The 17865-nt window shown below is 37.0% G+C and overlaps 1 long non-coding RNA gene across 1 annotated transcript; it reads left to right on the forward strand.

Moving 5' to 3' along the window:
• The first annotated feature begins 4157 nt into the window (after positions 1 to 4157).
• On the forward strand, positions 4158 to 16454 carry LOC147915297 (uncharacterized). The gene is made up of 3 exons (XR_015554221.1): positions 4158 to 4335; positions 11942 to 12000; positions 16091 to 16454. It is a non-coding gene; the product is annotated as an uncharacterized LOC147915297 (long non-coding RNA).
• The last annotated feature ends 1411 nt before the right edge of the window (positions 16455 to 17865 follow it).

Genomic DNA, 17865 nt, shown 5'->3' on the forward strand with positions numbered 1-17865 from the left:
ACCATATTCGTTTATTACTTCTAAAAGATTTCTGGTGGATTCTTTAGGGTTTTCTATATATAAAATCATGTCATCTGCAAATAGTGACAGTTTCACTTCTTCCTTTCCAATTTGGATCCCTTTTATTTCTTTCTCTTGCCTGATTGCTCTGGCTAGAACTTCCAGTACTATGTTAAATAGGAGTGGTGACAGTGGGCATCCTTGTCTGGTTCCTGTTCTTAGAGGGATAGCTTTCAGTTTTTCACCATTGAGGATGATATTAGCTATGGGTTTCTCATATATGGTCTTTATTATGTTGAGGTACTTTCCTTCTATATGCATTTTATTCAGAGTTTTTATCATAAATGGATGCTGGATCTTGTCAAATGCTTTCTCTGCATCTAGTGAGATGATCATGTGATTTTTATTCTTCATTTTATTAATGTGGTGTATTACGTTGATTGATTTGTGAATGTTAAACCATCCCTGCATACCTGGAATAAATCCCACTTGATCATGGTGTATAATCTTTTTAAAATATTGTTGTATGCGATTTGCTGGTATTTTGTTGAGGATTTTCGCATCGATGTTCATCAGTGATATTGGCCTGTAATTTTCTTTTTTTTGTGTTGTCCTTGTCTGGTTTTGGTATCAGGGTAATGTCAGCTTCGTAGAATGAGTTAGGGAGCTTACCCCCTCCTCAATTTTTTGGAAGAGTTTGAGAAGGATAGGTATTAAGTCTTCTTTGAATGTTTGGTAGAATTCACCAGGGAAGCCGTCTGGTCCTGGACTTTTATTTTTGAGGAGATTTTAGATTACTGTTTCGATCTCCTTACTAGTGATTGGTCTATTCAAATTCTCTACTTCTTCTTGATCCAGTTTTGGAAGGTTGTATGATTCTAAGAATTTGTCCATTTCTTCCAGATTGTCAAATTGGTTGGCATATAGTTTTTTATAGTATTCTCTTATAATCTTTTGTATTTCTGAGGTTTCTGTTGTAACCTCTCCTCTTTCATTTCTGATTTTACTTATTTGTGCCTTCTCTCTTTTTTTCTTGGTGAGTCTAGCTAAAGGTTTGTCAATTTTGTTCATCTTTTCAAAGAACCAGCTCTTGGTTTTATTAATTTTTTCTATTGTTTTTTTGGTCTCTATTTCATTAATTTCTGCTCTGATTTTTATTATTTCCCTTCTTCTACTGATTTTGGGCTTTGTTTGTTCTTCTTTTTCCAGTTCCTTTAGGTGCATTGTTAGATTGTTTATTTGAGATTTTTCTTGTTTGTTGAGATAGGCCTGTATTGCTATAAACTTCCCTCTTAGAACCGCTTTTGCTGTATCCCATAAGTTCTAGCATGTCGTATTTTCATTTTAATTTGTCTCCAGGTATTTTTTGATTTCTTCTTTGATTTCTTCGTTAACCTAGTCGTTGTTCAGTAGCATTTTGTTTAATCTCCATGTATTTGTGGCTTTTCTGATTTTCTTCCTATAGTTGATTTCTAGTTTCATACCGTTGTGGTCAGAAAAGATGCTTGGTATTATTTCAATCTTCTTAAATTTATGGAGACTTATTTTGTGGCCTAATATGTGATCAGTCCTGGAGAATGTTCCATGTGCCTTTGAAAAGAATGTGTATTCTTCTGTTTTTGGATGGAATGCTCTGTATATATCTACTAGGTCCATCTGTTCTAGTGTGTCGTTTAAGGCCAATGTTTCCTTATTGATCTTCTGTTTGGATGATCTATCCGTTGGTGTAAATGGAGTGTTAAAGTCCCCTACTATTATTGTGTTACTGTCTATTTCTGTTTTTATGTCTGTTAATAATTGCTTTATATATTTAGGTGCACCTACACTGGGTGCATAGATATTTACAAGTGTTATATCCTCTTGTTGGATTGTTCCCTTGATCATTATGTAATGCCCTTCTTTGTCTCTTTTTACAGTTTTTGTTTTAAAGTCTATTTTGTCTGATATGAGTACTGCTACCCCAGCTTTCTTTTCATTGCCTTTTGCATGGAGTATCTTTTTCCATCCCTTCATTTTCAGTTTGTGAGTGTCTTTAGGTCTGAAGTGTGTCTCTTGTATGCAGCATATATATGGGTCTTGTTTTTTTATCCAGTCAGCCACCCTATGCCTTTTAATTGGAGCATTTAGTCCATTGATATTTAAAGTAGCTATTGATAAATATGTACTTACTGCCATTTTTTAAATATCTTTTTTTTTCCCTCAGTGTTGTAGTAGTCCTTCTCTGTTCCTTACTTCTTCTATACAGAATTGATGGTCACTTTAGTTTGACCTCTGTCTGAAAGCTGTACTCTTTAACTTCCCTGCTCCCTCCTTTTATGTTTTTGATATCATATCTAACCTCTTTTTTGTGCATTTGTATCCATTACGTTCTAATCATGGAAATAGATAATTTTTCCTATTTGTGGTCTTCTCTTTTCCCCTTAAATCAGTCCCTTAACATTTCTTGTAGTACTGGTTTCTTGGTGACAAACTCCTTTAATTTTTGCTTCTCTGGGAAAATTTTGATCTCTCCTTCCATTTTGAATGATAACCTTGCTGGGTAGAGTATTCTTGGCTGTAAGTTTTTTCCTTTTAGCACCTTAAATATATCGTGCCATTCTCTTCTAGCCTGTAAGGTTTCTGCTGAGAAGTCAGCTGATAGACTTATGGGGTTTCCTTTGTATGTAACTTGACATTCTCTTGCGGCTTTTAGGATTCTCTCTTTATCTTTAATTCTGGACATTTTGATTATGATGTGTCTTGGTGTGGGCTTCTTTGGGTTTATCTTGTTTGGGGCTCTCTGTGCTTCCTGTACCTGGATGTCTGTTTCCTTCCTTAGGTTAGGGAAGTTTTCATCTATTATTTCTTGAAATAGATTCTCTGCCCCCTTGTCTCGCTCTACTCCTTCCGGGACACCTATAACACGGATGTTAGTGTGCTTGATGTTGTCCCAGAGGTCCCTTAGACTGTCCTCACTCTTTTTAATTCTTTTCTCTTTTACCTGTTCACCTTGGGTAATTTCTTCTAGTCTTTCTTCCAGCTCACAGATCCGTTCTTCTGTATCCTCTACTCTGCTTTTGAGTCCCTCTAATGAATTTTTCATTTCCAGTATTGTATTCTTCATTTCTGATTGGTTCTTTTTTATATCTTCCATTTCTTTGTTGACATTCTCACTGAGTTCATCTATTCTTCTCCCCAGATCAGTGAGCATCCTTAACACTCTTAGTTTGAACTCTCTGTCAGGTAGGTTGCTCATTTCTGTTTCACTTAGTTCCTTTTCTGGGGTTTTGTCCTGTTCCCTTACTTGGAATGTATTCTTTTGCCTCCTCATTTTGCCTCTTTCCCTGTGCTTGTGTCTACTTATTAGGTAGGTCAGCTACGTCTCCTGCTCTTGGATAGGTGACCTTATGTAAGTGATGCCTTAGGAGGCTTCCAGTGTGCTTCCCTCAGTTCTCAATGTTCCAGGGGTGGCCCCTATGTGGGCTACATGTGTCCTTCTATTGTGGCCTGTTAGCTCTCCCTATAGGCGCCCAGGGAGGCTGAGTTATGCTCCTGGCCAGCTGTTGTAATGCTCAGCTGTTTGTAGTTGTTGTGGGCCTTGCAGTCCCTTTATCAGCTGTGGGGAGCCCCAGCACAGTTGGCTGTAAGTTCTAATACCACATTTGTGTTGCAGTATTTCTTTTAACTGAGTAGGCCCCCAGTGTGGCAGGTTGTTAGGCAGGGCCTTACAATTGCTGTAAGCCTCTACCCTATTAGGTCTCTTGTCAGTTCTCTGAGGATTGCACCTGGGTGGGGCTGGCCTCAGGCACAGGAGTACCCAATTGTTTCAGGCTTTGGAAGGTGGGGCAAACCTCCTATGTGGGTCTTTGAGAAGCACAAGTCTTCTGCAGCTGACAAGCCCTGTTGCCCACAGGTCCACACACAGTCAACACAGTCCTGCCCCGTGTGAGCGCCCCGACCCCCAAGCGGACCCAGTCTCTCCACGGCGGGAGCCCCACACACTCCGCCACCACCCCACACTCTCCACCCGCTCCTTGTGCACACCCTGCCCTGCTAAACTCGGCTCAGTTGCCAGGCTGCAGAGAATCCAGTCACCAATCTATGCAGGCCCACATGTTGCCTGAGGGCTTGTTGTTGGGTGGGGCCAGTCTCTAGGGTGGGCTGCCTGCCCTGGCTGAGCTGGAATAAATTGGTGCTCTAGCGGGTGGAGCAGACCCTGGGCTAGCAGGCCTCAGGGAGAACTCCAATGGCATCTGTGTCAGCACGCTCACACCAGGCCACAACAATGGCCGCCGCCACTGTCCCAGTCCCTGGAGAGGTCTCACCCCTCACCGAGATGCACTCAGGGCCTATTAGGTGAGTTTCTTGTCACCAAAGCACTGTGCACCTTTCTTTCTGGTGATTTTAGGATGCTTTCTGGAACGGGTGAGTTTGTGCGTGGGCCCTTTAAGAGCCAGTTTTAGTTTCTTTGTGAACCGGGTTTTTTTTTTTTAATTTTTTGTTTATTGCAGTAACATTGGTTTATAACATTGTAAAAATTTCAGGTGTACATCATTGTACTTCTATTTCTGCATAGATTACATCATGTTCACCACCAAAATACTAATTACAACCCATCACCACACATATGTACCGAATTATCCCTTTCACCCTCCTCCCTCCCCCCTTCCCCTCTGGTCACCACCAATCCAATCTCTGTCCCTATGTGTTTGTTTATTGTTGTTATTATCTACTACTTAATGAAGGAAATCATACGGTATTTGACCTTCTCCCTCTGACTTATTTCACTTTGCATTATACCCTCAATATCCATCCACGTTGTCACAAATGGCTGGATTTCATCGTTTCTTATGGTGAACCGGGTTTTCTGGGGGTACTCCCCAATGTTTTAGTAGCAGGCAAAGTCAGATATTATGCCGCTGGTCTCGATTGTGCTGGGTCCACAAAATGCCGACAGCGGGGGCGCTCCCCGGCTCAGGGCCCCGCGCCTCCAGGGAGGCTGCGTACCTGTGAGCTGCTCCCGGGCGGCCGTGATGCTGGCGGCTTGTGAAGGCGGCATTTTTCCTCTCCGGAAGGGAGTCTCTGCCTCTTCTACCCCAGTTAGGATTGTCCGTTGTTGCAGGAGTTCCTGTTATCCAGTTTTCAGTTCTGTCTCAGGGGTAATTTTTCCACGAGTAGTTGTAAATTGGCTGTGTCCACGGGAGGAGGTGAGTTCAGAGTCTGCCTACGCCGCCATCTTGACTCCGCCTCTCTATCTATTTCTTTTGAAGAAACTTTAGTAGCTTGTATTTTCAAGGGATTTGTCCATTTTATCTAAATGGTCTCCTTTATTGGCCTAACGGTCATGATATTTCTTTATTATCTTTTTAATGTCTATAAAATCTATAGTGATATCATCCCTCTCACTCCTGATTGGTACTTTTTGTCTTCTCTCTCTCTTTTTTCCCCTTATCAGTCAGGCTAAAGAATTATTAATTCTATTTGTCTTTTCAAAGATAAATAAGAGATAAATAGAATTAATAGAATTTTCTTCTCAAAGAACTAGCTTTTGCTCTTATTCAATTTGTCTATTTGGATCTTGCTGTTAAGATTTGTTAGGCAGGACCAAAGCAGTGTTTAGATTTGGGGTAAGTATTTCTCCCCTAAAGAGGCAATATCTTTCTGGGTACTCTAGCCAATGCCTCATGAATTGTGAGGTTGTCCACACTGGCTGGTGGGAAACTACTCGTTACTCTGTATATGCCAGACACTATTCCATCTAATTCTTTCAGGTGGTTCTTTCCTCGGCCTCGGGTAATTTCCTCTTACCCATGTGCTGATCAGTATTGTACCAAATATTCAACGGATCCCTCTGTAGATCTTTGAATTTCTATCTCTGTTCCGGTCTACCCTCTGGTACACTGTCCTGCAAACTCTAGCTACCTTTGTCTCTCAGGACTCTCAGCTTTGTCTCTGCGACTCAAAGAGTCCTATGAGCTTCTCCTGGATTGCCTCTCATGCTGAAATTCTCTCAATGAGGTAAGCTGGGGCAATCATAAGGCTCATATTGTTTGTTTCCATTGTCTCAGTAATCATTCTACTTCAATGCCTGTTGTCCCAGGGTCTTAAAAACCATTGTTTCATATATTTTTTCCAGCATTTTTTTTCTTTCAGGCCTAAGAATAAATCTGGTCACTGTTACTTCATCTTGGACACCAGCAGAACACTGTTGTTCAGAAGCAGGGCAACCCATATACTTTTATTCTTTGAAATTGAACACATGTCTAGAGTATTGTGCCTTTTTTTTGGTCCCAGATTTTTAAAACTTTTGTTTATTAAGCCTGTAGTACCCATTGCTTCAAATGACCTCTTATGTTGAACTTCTATGTAAAAATAGGGCACAGAGCCTTACCAATAGTCATCTTCTTATCCTTCTTCAACCCCACCAAGGGAGGCTCTGAGGCATTTCCATGGGTTTTGTTAGCTTTGCAAATTGCTAACTCAGAATAAAGTCCCAAGGACCCAGTATGTCAGAACACCCTTCCAGCCTCATATCAATCTCTCCTCCATAAATAAATGCATGCCACCCTTGCCAAACAACCTGCTCTTCAAACATATCATGTTGTCTCATATTTATTTATTTGAGAATGTATTACTCTTCTATTCTGAGTTCTTCTTCCTTTTTCTCACCCCTTTCACCTCATCTTTTGGATTTATTCAACAGTTTGCTCAAGTGACCTCCTGAGAGTTCTTCCATATGGGCCCATACTAAGAAAATTATCCCTTTTACAATCTACCAAGGTTCTGTCACCTACTAAAATCTTTATAAAACAAAATTTGTTTTAATTAGGTTTTTACACATCTATTCTACCATCAAATATGACTGCTTTGAAGGCATATAGCCTGTCTTGGCGATTTCTTAGGCCAATTATATGACGCTGTCTAAAGATGTAGCTTTTTAATGGGGATGCTGGTTCTTTAAGAAAAAAATGCTTAAAATTCACTAGTACCAAAAGTTTAAGGCAAGAGAAGTTGATTTTTGCTCATATTTTTGTGTTTAAATTTAGATAATAATTGGGCAGAGACTTTGGGTCTGATGTGCTGTGATTTTTTGTAGTTATGCAAGAGGTCTTTGTAAACACACACACACATAAACACACATCCCTTATCTGATCAAGATTTCATGAAATTTCTTCAACAGTGTAAATAATTTTTATACCAAATGGTGAAAATGGTGAGGTTGTAAATAAGATAAATTCAAAGTGCTTTTATGGAATCTATGTGAATCCTTTATGGTTCAACTGTGCCATTGCTTTGTGGCATAGATATTTATTTTCAGTAAACTAGGATTTAAATTTATTGTTTTGCTGAAGCCCACTAAAAATGAGAGACTTATCTCATCATGGCATTCATTAATTAAATTTTTAGATATCTTAAAAATAACTAAATGCATTAAAATATATACATAAAAAATTTATAATATTAAGGTGAAAAAACTTTTTGAATGGTAAGAGATACCACAAAGTGGCCTTACATGAATCAAATGGATACCATAAACTTATATATACAGTGATTCCACAAATAAGAAAGGTAATCAACCTGACAGAAAAATAAAGAAAAGCAATTTACATATGAAGAAGTCCAAATGGCCAATAGTGATACATAAAAATGATCAATTTCAGTAAATAAAGTAAAAAGTGTGAATATTGCCCCCCCCAAAAAAAAAATCACAATAATAACACTGAGGTATATACGCTGAGTACAAACAGCTGTAAAGTTTGGAAGGGCATTTTGGCAGTACCTTTCAAATTTGAAAACATGCATACATATTACCTAGCAATCACTTTTTTGAGGAATCTGTCTTACCAAAATTCCAGGAAGAGAATATAAATGAACATTTACAAGTATTTTAATGACAGCAATGTTTATTATAACAAAAACAAATACACACATAACTAAATACCTAAATATCCATCATTAGGGAATAGATAAATATGTTTAATTTATGTTATGGAATGCTAATATGGTCCTTATAAAGGAGCTCAATTTACATTCTGACTTGGAAAGATATGTTGTGTAAACAAACAAAAAATCCAGACAGATACATACCAAAGAGGTAAGAGTAGTTATTTCTAGTAGGGTCTGGGTTGAGTGAGCTAAAGAGGGGATAGCGTGGAGGGGCAAATATGGGAACTTTTACTTCTTTATATCAGTATTTTAAGTGAAGAATTATGAGTGAATTTAACTTTTAAAAAAGCTTATCCTACATTATTGAAAATAAAAGAAGATAGTAGGAAGGAGAAGAAAAGTAGAAGAATAAAAATATATACCACTTGGAAGCAAACTGGACAGTAGTAAAGAATAGTTGCATCAATTAGCAAAACAATTGAATTGTAGACATTAGACTTGGATGCATGAAGATTCCATAAACATATTCTCTGTTGCTAGGTAACAATATTTCCTAATCCTTGATGAACATCAAAGGTACTCAAGGTGAGTCTTAAAAGTACAATTTGCTGGGAATTATTATTATTCAGGGATTCTAATTCAGTAGATAAGATATTATTATGGACCCCCACGTACCCATCATCCAACTTCAACATTGAACCACATGTTGCCAAACTTATTTTATCTTCCCTAAATAGTTTTTTTTTTCAATAATTCTGGAGTATTTTAAAGCAAATCCCAGATATCGTCATGTCATTTTACTTATACATAGCTTATTATGTGGCTCTATTATTATGCATATCTATGAGTGTTTTTTAAAAAAATAACTACCAAGCCATATGACACAAGATAAAATAAACAAAAAATCTTCAATGTCATAGAACACCCTGTCTATACTCAAATTTTCCCAGCTGTCTTTAAGATAAATTTTTAGAGTTGGTTTGTTCAAATCAGTATCTGAACAACATTTCTTAAGTATCTTTTATTTGATAATAATCTCCCTTCTTTTCCTCCCCATATCATTGGATACATCAGTAAAGCCACATCATTTATCCTGTGGATGTTAGAATGTAGCACTTGGCTTTATCTGAATTTTTTGACTGCTACTTTGTGATGTTACTTACCTTGTTTTTCTATCCCCTGTAGTTCCTATCAACTGGCACTTAGGTTTAGAGACTTGATCACAGTTAGGATTTGTTTTCTTTTTTGTCATTAGAATAATTTCTTCCAGGGATACATAGTTGAAATACTGTGTTTAAAGTCACTTGAAGTAATTGGCTTCTCTCCAGGGTTATACCATTCTCTTGATATATAATTAAGCCTATTGGCTTTAGTTCATTTTCAATTTGTAAGTATTGTGCCCTTTTGACATAATTTTCGTGGTTTCAAAATCAAAATCAGAAAAGCAGGTATATTCACATAAATCTCATTTCTATTCCTATATCCTCCCCTGCTTCCCTCTTTCCTCATATAAGGTAACCATTTTTTATTAGTTTTTGCTTTTGCTTTATTCTTCCATATTTACATCTTGAAAATGTAAGTATGAATGTATATACATTCATATTGCCAACACTACTATTTAATAAGTAGCTTACCATAAACATGTTTCCATATCTTACTTTTTTTAAATTTTACTTTAAAAATACTGTATCTGTGGCTCGTCCTCTATTTTTTTAACCTTTAATTAATACTTCGTAGACATATTGGATCTTTATTTCTCGTTAATTTAGAGTTGTTTTCCCATAGTTTCTTCAACTAGTGCCCGATAATGGACAAGAGGCCTGTTTTAAGTCTCTTGTTTTTACCGATATGCCACAATGAATAATATCATGCATATATCACTTTATTATGTTGTATTTTTGACCTTGACTCTTAGGAATAGTTCCTAGAATTGAGATTTCTGAGATTAAGAGCAAATGCTTATCTGTTTCAGATCACTATCTCCAGATTCTCCTACATTGCAGTTATATTATTTTGCACTCCCACTAGCTATCATGTCAGAGTGTCTATTTCTTCCATAGCTGTACAAGTAGAGAATGGAGAGAAATTTTCATATTTTTGTTAAAAATAGTATCATAGTGTAGTTTAATCAGCATTTATGTTATTAGAAGCCAAATTGAGCAGTTTTTCGTAAGATTAAGGACCGTTCGCAATTATCTCTCTATGTATTGTCTGTTTCTATCTTTTCATTTTATAATAAATAAATTTCACGAACTATTCTGATGTTCAGTCTGGGTTGATTCCCAAATACATCCATACAGTAATACAGAGAATATTAGAGCAATTAGAATATACAACATGCAGAATAATTAGAATCTATTATATTTATGAAAGCAATTTTTACTATCATAATCCCATCACTTTCATTCATGGTTAGAACTATAATTGTAAGAAGAATCCACAGGTCATACTGGTATTTACTGAGAAACACAAAGAGGAAAAGACACAGGCAGCAGAAGTTCTTTCAAGACTTCCAATAACTACAATCATTATTTCTCCTTGTTACAAAAGTTACAAAAGTAAGGGAGAAATTTGAATAACATTTATAAATCAGTTAATATACAGGCACAATGCAAAATAAGTGATTCTATATGTGTGAACTACTTGAGCAAAGATAGGAATGACTAGGTCACCCTGTGCATGAGGAATAGCAGTAAGAGATAAGGCAGGAAATATATATCATTCTAAGAAAGATGGATTCTGTCTGAAAGACAATAGGGATATGCCATAGGCTTTTTTTTTTAAGCTTATTATTCTTTTTCTTAATTACTTAATTAATTAATTTTTTGAGGTAACATTGGTTTATAACATTATATAAATTTCAGGTGTACATTATTACATTTCAATTTCCGTGTAGACTGCATCATGTTCACCACGCAAAGACTAATTTACCATCCATCACCATATATATGTGACCTATCACGCCTTTTGCCCTCCTCCCTCCCCTGTTCTCCTCTGGTAACCACCAATCTAATTCTGTCTCTATGTATTTGGTTGTTGTTGTTGTTTTTATCTTCTACTTATGAGAGAGATCATACAGTATTTGATTTCCTCTGTCTGACTTATTTCACTTAGAATAACACTCTCAAGGTCCATCCATGTTGTTGCAAATAGCAAGATTTCATCTTTTTTTTAATAGCTGAGTAGTATTCCATTGTGTATATATACCACATCTTCTTTATCCATTCATCTCTTGATAGGCGCTTAAGTTGTTTCCAAGTCTTGGCTTATCATAAATAATGCTGCAATGAGAATAGTGGTGCACATATCTTTACGTATTCATATTTTTATGTTCTTTGGATAAATACCCAACAGTAGAATAGCTGGATTGTATGGTAGTTCTATTCTTAATTTTTTGAGAAATCTCCATACTGTTTTCCTTAGTGGCTGCACCAGTTTACATTCCCACCAGCAACGTGTGAGAGTTTCCTTTTCCCCACATAAACTCCAACACTTGTTATTTCTTGTCTTGTTAATTATAGCCATTGTGACAGTCGTGAGGCTTTTGATCTGGGTTGGGACATTGTTAGGTATTGAGTTTTGGTGGATCAGTCATTGCTTCTGACTGATAAATTCTTACTTGAAAAAAGTGCTGATGTTCACTGACCTTCCCTGTATTCCATATTGTTCCCTGCATCCAGTCCATATCCATTCCTGAGGTTATCATCTATGTCTTAAAAGGCAATACTATAGTAACACTGAAAAAGATTTATATCAGCACCTGGGAACAAGTACACATTCACATTCTTCCTAATTAATAGCTCTAGGTTTTGTATGTTCAATCAATCAATACGTATATATTAAGCCTCTACTGTGTATAAGCACTGGGCCAATCATTGAGAGAAAATATTTTCAACAATTTTGCTTTATGGATGTGGAAGATTAGGCATGCTTTTGTATATATATAAAATGTTCATTGAGATTTCTCTTTCCAACAATATTGAAGACTGGATAACCTGAGGAAGTCCTGCCTAAATACACATAAGTGCATTGAATAAATACAACAAATGTCCTTTAAATTCGTGTTGATCTCCAGGAAAAGTGAAGGATTTTTCTAAGAGACCAAAAATGGAGGAGAAATTGAACATGAGAGAGGTGAGTTGGTACTGATGCTTTTACTGCTCTGATTGAGTGGGGTGGGGGAGAAAAGAAGAGAGGAGAGGTTTTAGGGTTTAATAACCAAGAAACTTGCATCTAAAGGGTCTTATAACTCAACTGAGCAGGGTGGAATTGATGTGGTCCATGACTAAGGCTGAAAATGTTAAAAGTGTAACCACTAAGAGAATGAATAAGTATGAAAACCCCATGCAGAAAGAGATGACAAGAAAGATTGCCTTTTTAAATGTGGGATCTAGATAAGGAAAAAAAAACCCCTGCTCTGAGAATTCATAATTACAGACTTGCTGTCCTATAGGTTTAGGGCTCAATTTACACTGGTTACGTGTCTACAAACAAGTAAATGTGTAACCACAGGCACTCTAGGACCAGTTCAAACTGACCCCATCTTATCAACAGAAGGTTTTTCAGGGGCAAGCCAAAAAAATTTGCAAAGTCATGTAGCCAGAGCGTGCACAGAGGAGAAAGTCTTGACCTGAAATGACCCTGTAACCACAGATTCTCCCCCCACAGAACTGAAGGACTCGGACACAACCAGAACTTGAAAGTTGGACTCTTATCAGAAGCAAGGGGCCCATTGTCTAGGAAGATCAGTGTTAAAATCCCTTCCACACCTACTGTAAATGTTTAAAGCCTTACCATAAATGTTTAAAGCCTTCCAATCAAAACCTGCCCCACCAGCATTTCTGCATACTAGGCTGTTCTCCCTAACCTCTTAAATTTTGCCATAAATCCTGAATCATGGGGACAGATCTGAGAGCTTATGCTTCCTATCTCCTTGAAAATTGATCTCACAATAAAGTCTTTTCTTTTCTCAAAAGTTGATGCTGGGGGCCGGCCCGGTGATGCAGGGTTAAATCTGTGCACTCTGCTTCGGCAGCCTGGGGTTCACAGGTTCAGATTCCGGGCACACACCAACACACCGCTTGTCAAGCCATGCTGGGATGGCATCCCATATAAAGTAGAGGAAGATGGGCACGAATGTTAGCCCAGGGCCAATCTTCCTCAGCAAAAAGAGGAGGATTGGCATCAGATGTTAGCTCAGGGCTGGTTTTCCTCACACACACACACACAAAAAAAGTTGATGCCATAAGAATTGTCTCTTTATGGGCAATGGGCAAGAGAACCCCAGTTTTGTGTGGTAATAAATGTATGTAAAAATTGCTGTCAGAATGGTTATATCTGAGTAAATTCTAAGCCTCAAATCATAAATTATAAAACACACTAGGAAAGAATCTGTCATGTCTGAGGATCTGTAGACTAAATAAATAGCAACATCAGGTTCTAGACCATTCCAGATAGTGTAATTATCAGGTACTTATAATAACTTATGTGTGCTTAAAATTATCAAAGAAGGAACTGCAGTCACAAAAAACAACATACAAACAACTGCAACCAACCACAAAAACAGCTTGATTTGAATGAGCATCAAGTAGAAGTTCTAGAAAGGATCAATGCAGTTTCCAAAATCAAAAACTCACTTGGTAGTTAAGCAGTAAATCAGACACAGCTAAATCAACAATTAGAGCTTACAAGACAAATTAGAAGAAATCACCCACAATACAACACTGAGAATTGGAAAATATGAGAGATTTAAACCCATCATTATAAAACTGTGAAACACCAAAGGTACAGCAAAGATCTTAAAAACCGTCAGTGAGAAATGACACAACACTGACGGCCTACTTTCAACAGGATTGATAGAAGCCAAAAAGCTGTGGATACCTTTATCCTAGAATGTATACCCTAGGAGCAACTACAGAGAGCAATCTAAGAGAGAATGCAGAGATAAGTGGGCAAACTCTACGTTTGATCCCAAATTACTTAGCCTTCCCAGTATGGATTACTCTAGAAAAAGGCAGCCCCTTCCCACTCCTCCTAGCTCAGTATCTGTTAGTTTCCTAGGTTTTCTCAATTTGAGTGCCAGCCCTTTGAGGTTATGAGCATGTATCATATACATACTTGTGACTTTCACAGTGCTCCAAAAGTGAAGGGAATGTAATAATTTACTAGAATTTATTTTTAGCATACTTGAGTCCTTACCAAAAACTATACATTATAGCCATACTCGGTATTATTTTGTAGCAGTTTTGAATGCCAGACTGAAGTTTTCACTTAATTCTTTTGGTGATAGGCAGCCATTTTGTATGTTTGAGTAAGGGAGTATTGGAGCTTTATGTTTAGAAAATTTAATGCTATAAAAGGCATGCACAGGGGCCAGCCCGGTGGCGCAAGCGGTTGGGTGCGCGCGCTCCGCTGCGGCGGCCCAGGGTTTGCTGGTTCGGGTCCCGGGCGCGCACCGACGCGCTGCTTGGCAGGCCATGCTGTGGCGGCATCCCATGTAAAGTGGAGGAAGATGGGCACAGATGTTGGCCCAGGGCCGTCTTCCTCAGCAAAAAAAAAAAAAAAAAAAAAAAGAGGCGGATTGGCGGATGTTAGCACAGGGCTGATCTCACAAAAAAAAAAAAAAAAAAAGGCATGCACAATACCTTCTGTTTCTCTTTATATTCCAGAGTTCACAAAAATATTATAATTATAACATTTTAATAAGTATTTAATGAATTCTGTCCAATTTGCTATTTGTCTTTTTGGTAAAGTATCACTGTATTTGCAGTTTTATATCAAATAACATTAAAATGTGAGTTTCTTTAAGCTGTTTTTAGTAATACAAAAAAAAAAAAATGCTGACTTTTAAGAAATCAAAAGATGGAGCCAAGCCAAATAGCAGGATCCATAGTCCTGCTACTAAAGAGAAATACTGTCAATATTTTATGATATAAATTTCCAAATATTTTCTATACTTGATCATATACATAAATATAAAATAAACATGATCTATATACATGTGTATGTGTATAAAAACATTACTTACATAGTGCTTATATATACACATATGTATAATTTTATAACCTGTTTTTTACTTCACAATGTATAGTAAAATATTTACATATCAGTAAAAACACACTTTTCGTTTTTAATGCCTGCATGGTATTTTATTGTATAGGCATGTTATAAGTATTCAGCAGATCATGTTGAATTTTACTTTCTAATATTTTTCACTCTCATGAAAGTTATGAGAATCTTTTATATACATTCTTTTTTGAAGGTATAATATTTACTTAGAATATATTTCTAAATTGGAATTTCCAGGTTAAATGATATGACTATTTGTAAAGCATGAACACAATTTTGAACCCATTTCACTCTTAGAACTTAGAAAATTCTAGAGATGTAGAATTCCACTGCTGGCAAGTGAAAACTCAGAATTTCCTTTTTTCTCTATCAAGTTCTTCCTAAAATGTATTTAGATTTTGAACTGTTCCTTCCAAAGAAGATCTGCAAGTTTTCCACATTTGTAATTTCTCATTGATTGAACAAAATTCATATTAATTTCATTTCAAAGATAGATTATATTATTTTCTAGCTTCCATGTTCTATGATATATATATATGTACATGTATATCTGGGAGTCTGGAGTGTTTCTATTTTTTTTCTCTAAGTGAACTTGGAAATAGTATAGTTTTTAGACCTGCCTCAAGGAAGTAAAAAAAAAAAAATGACCTTGGCATTTGTTTATTTAGCATTGACTTTATCATCTTTGAAAATTAATTAAAATGCTTAATGTTGGCTTCTCTTAGTTCAAATACTGACTATCCTAATGAAACTGGGAGCCTAAACTGCTGCATTCCATTTAGAAAAGCTAAAGAAAACTGTATCCGCAAAGTTGGGTTTATTTATTTATTTATTTTTTTATTTATTTATTTTTTCCCCCAAAGCCCCAGCAGATAGTTGTATGTCATAGCTGCACATCCTTCTAGTTGCTGTATGTGGGACACGGCCTCAGCATGGCCGGAGAAGCGGTGCGTCGGTGCACGCCCGGGATCCGAACCCGGGCCACCAGCAGCGGAGCGCGTGCACTTAACCGCTAAGCCACCGGGCTGGCCCGGGTTTATTTAAAAGAAAAAAAAAAGATAAATTTTGTATTCACTCAGCTAGCCACTTTCTGAAGTGTGCCGTATTATGTGAATCTAATGCTATTTCACCTTCTCTCTCTTTTGTCCTGGACTAGGCAATTATAAGCCCAGATTGCTACATGGCCTGGGAGCACCAGGAAGACTGTTAACACCTCGCCTCTCTGGCAAAAGATCACACTCAACAGCTTATTAAGATTCCGGCATCGGCACCAATGACTAACGTGCAGCAAAGGCCTGGGATTTACTTTCGATTCATTTAATTACAGAAATCAATGAACTTCTGGAGCTGTGCCAGGTGAGAGAAAATGAACCTAGCCCGACTGTCATTGCATTTGTGATATCAAGATCGTTCAAGCAACTCTGGCTCAAGAAACCATTAGAATCTACAAGAAACCAAATTGGCAAAATGATAAGAATAAAAAAAGTCTAAAATATTTGCTTTTGAATAAAAGTATATGACCTAGGTTTGCAATTATATTAAGTCACAATGATGTCAAACTTTTTTGACCATGACTCACTTAAGAAATATATTTTGTATTACAATCCGTTACACACACACACACACACACACATAAATACACACAACACAATAACTATCAATCAGGGTTTTTGAAGAAGACATAAGAAAAAAATGCATCATGTGGCATGATGTGTGGCGTGTAGTAGATTACCTCGATAAGTGCTCATAATACTAAATCATTCTAGAGTTCAATCCAGAAATATGTTCTTAGGTGTGATTTAACTATAACGTACAAAGGGAAAATGTTTTTTAAAGCAGCTAAACTATCTGAATATAAGGCACTTCTAAAATGACCAAGAAGGGACAAAACTGTGCCTGATAGCCAGCAAATGAATAGTACAGAATGTAAAGTTCACAGATAGTTAGGAACATTAGTGACAGTGAGCTAGGGTGGTGTCATAAGAAACAGTGCTTGGACCAAGTGGGAAAACATAAAGTGAATAAAAAAGAGAAGTTTGGAGGATTGGAGAAGATCAAGAAGTAAAAGACAGTCTTGAGGGTTTTCTGATAGCAGCAGTGAACATAGGAGAAAAATAAGCACAAACAGATTTTGCATCCTAGCTGTCACCAAGGAGCTATGTAACCTGGGCACGTTAATTAGCCACCACAGGCTATAGCTTTCTTGTTGATAAAATAGGAGGAAGATGACTCCCACCTCTTAGAGTTTATGACTTTTAAGCATTTTAAATGCTTTAATATTAAGAAATGTAAGCACTTTGCACAAAGTAATTTGTCAATAAATGTTAACTATTAGATTGATATTACGGTTATTATCCTCCTTATCTGTGTATAAATACTAGTTATATCACTGTAGTTATTTTGCTCATCTCTCAATTATTAGGCACTGAGCATGGACTCTCCTTCCCTTCATTGCTGCAATCACAGTGTTTGCCAGAGCAATAGCATTTCTGTAGAAAGTTACCAATCATTCAACATGAGCTAATTTCCTTAGAGATAAGTGGAAATTGCCCACCAATAGATGGTGGATGCCCAATAATTACCCTCTGAAGCCATATTGATTCATATATTAAACCCTCCCTTGTAATTTTTCTCCAGACTTCCACTTTCCTCCTTTCTTTTTTAATAGTACTGTCATTCTCTCTGTCATCTACACTAGACATCTTGGATGATTTTTCCTTAAGTATAGTGCAGGGGAACATGGATGGGCAGGAGTTGTGTGCCCTCATATGAACAGAAATGAAACAAAAATGGTTCAGAAATCTGAAACACGGACAGTGGCACAGATGTGCTGTCCCAACATTGCAGTCACATAAAGTATATTATTTTTTGGTTTCCTTCATTAAATGCATTTAAACATTCTTTTGATTCTATGGCCACAATATTTTTAAC

The sequence above is a fragment of the Ceratotherium simum genome, chromosome 14 (assembly GCF_057802395.1).
Source record: "Ceratotherium simum simum isolate JZ-2026a chromosome 14, ASM5780239v1, whole genome shotgun sequence".
Classification (NCBI taxonomy): domain Eukaryota; kingdom Metazoa; phylum Chordata; class Mammalia; order Perissodactyla; family Rhinocerotidae; genus Ceratotherium; species Ceratotherium simum.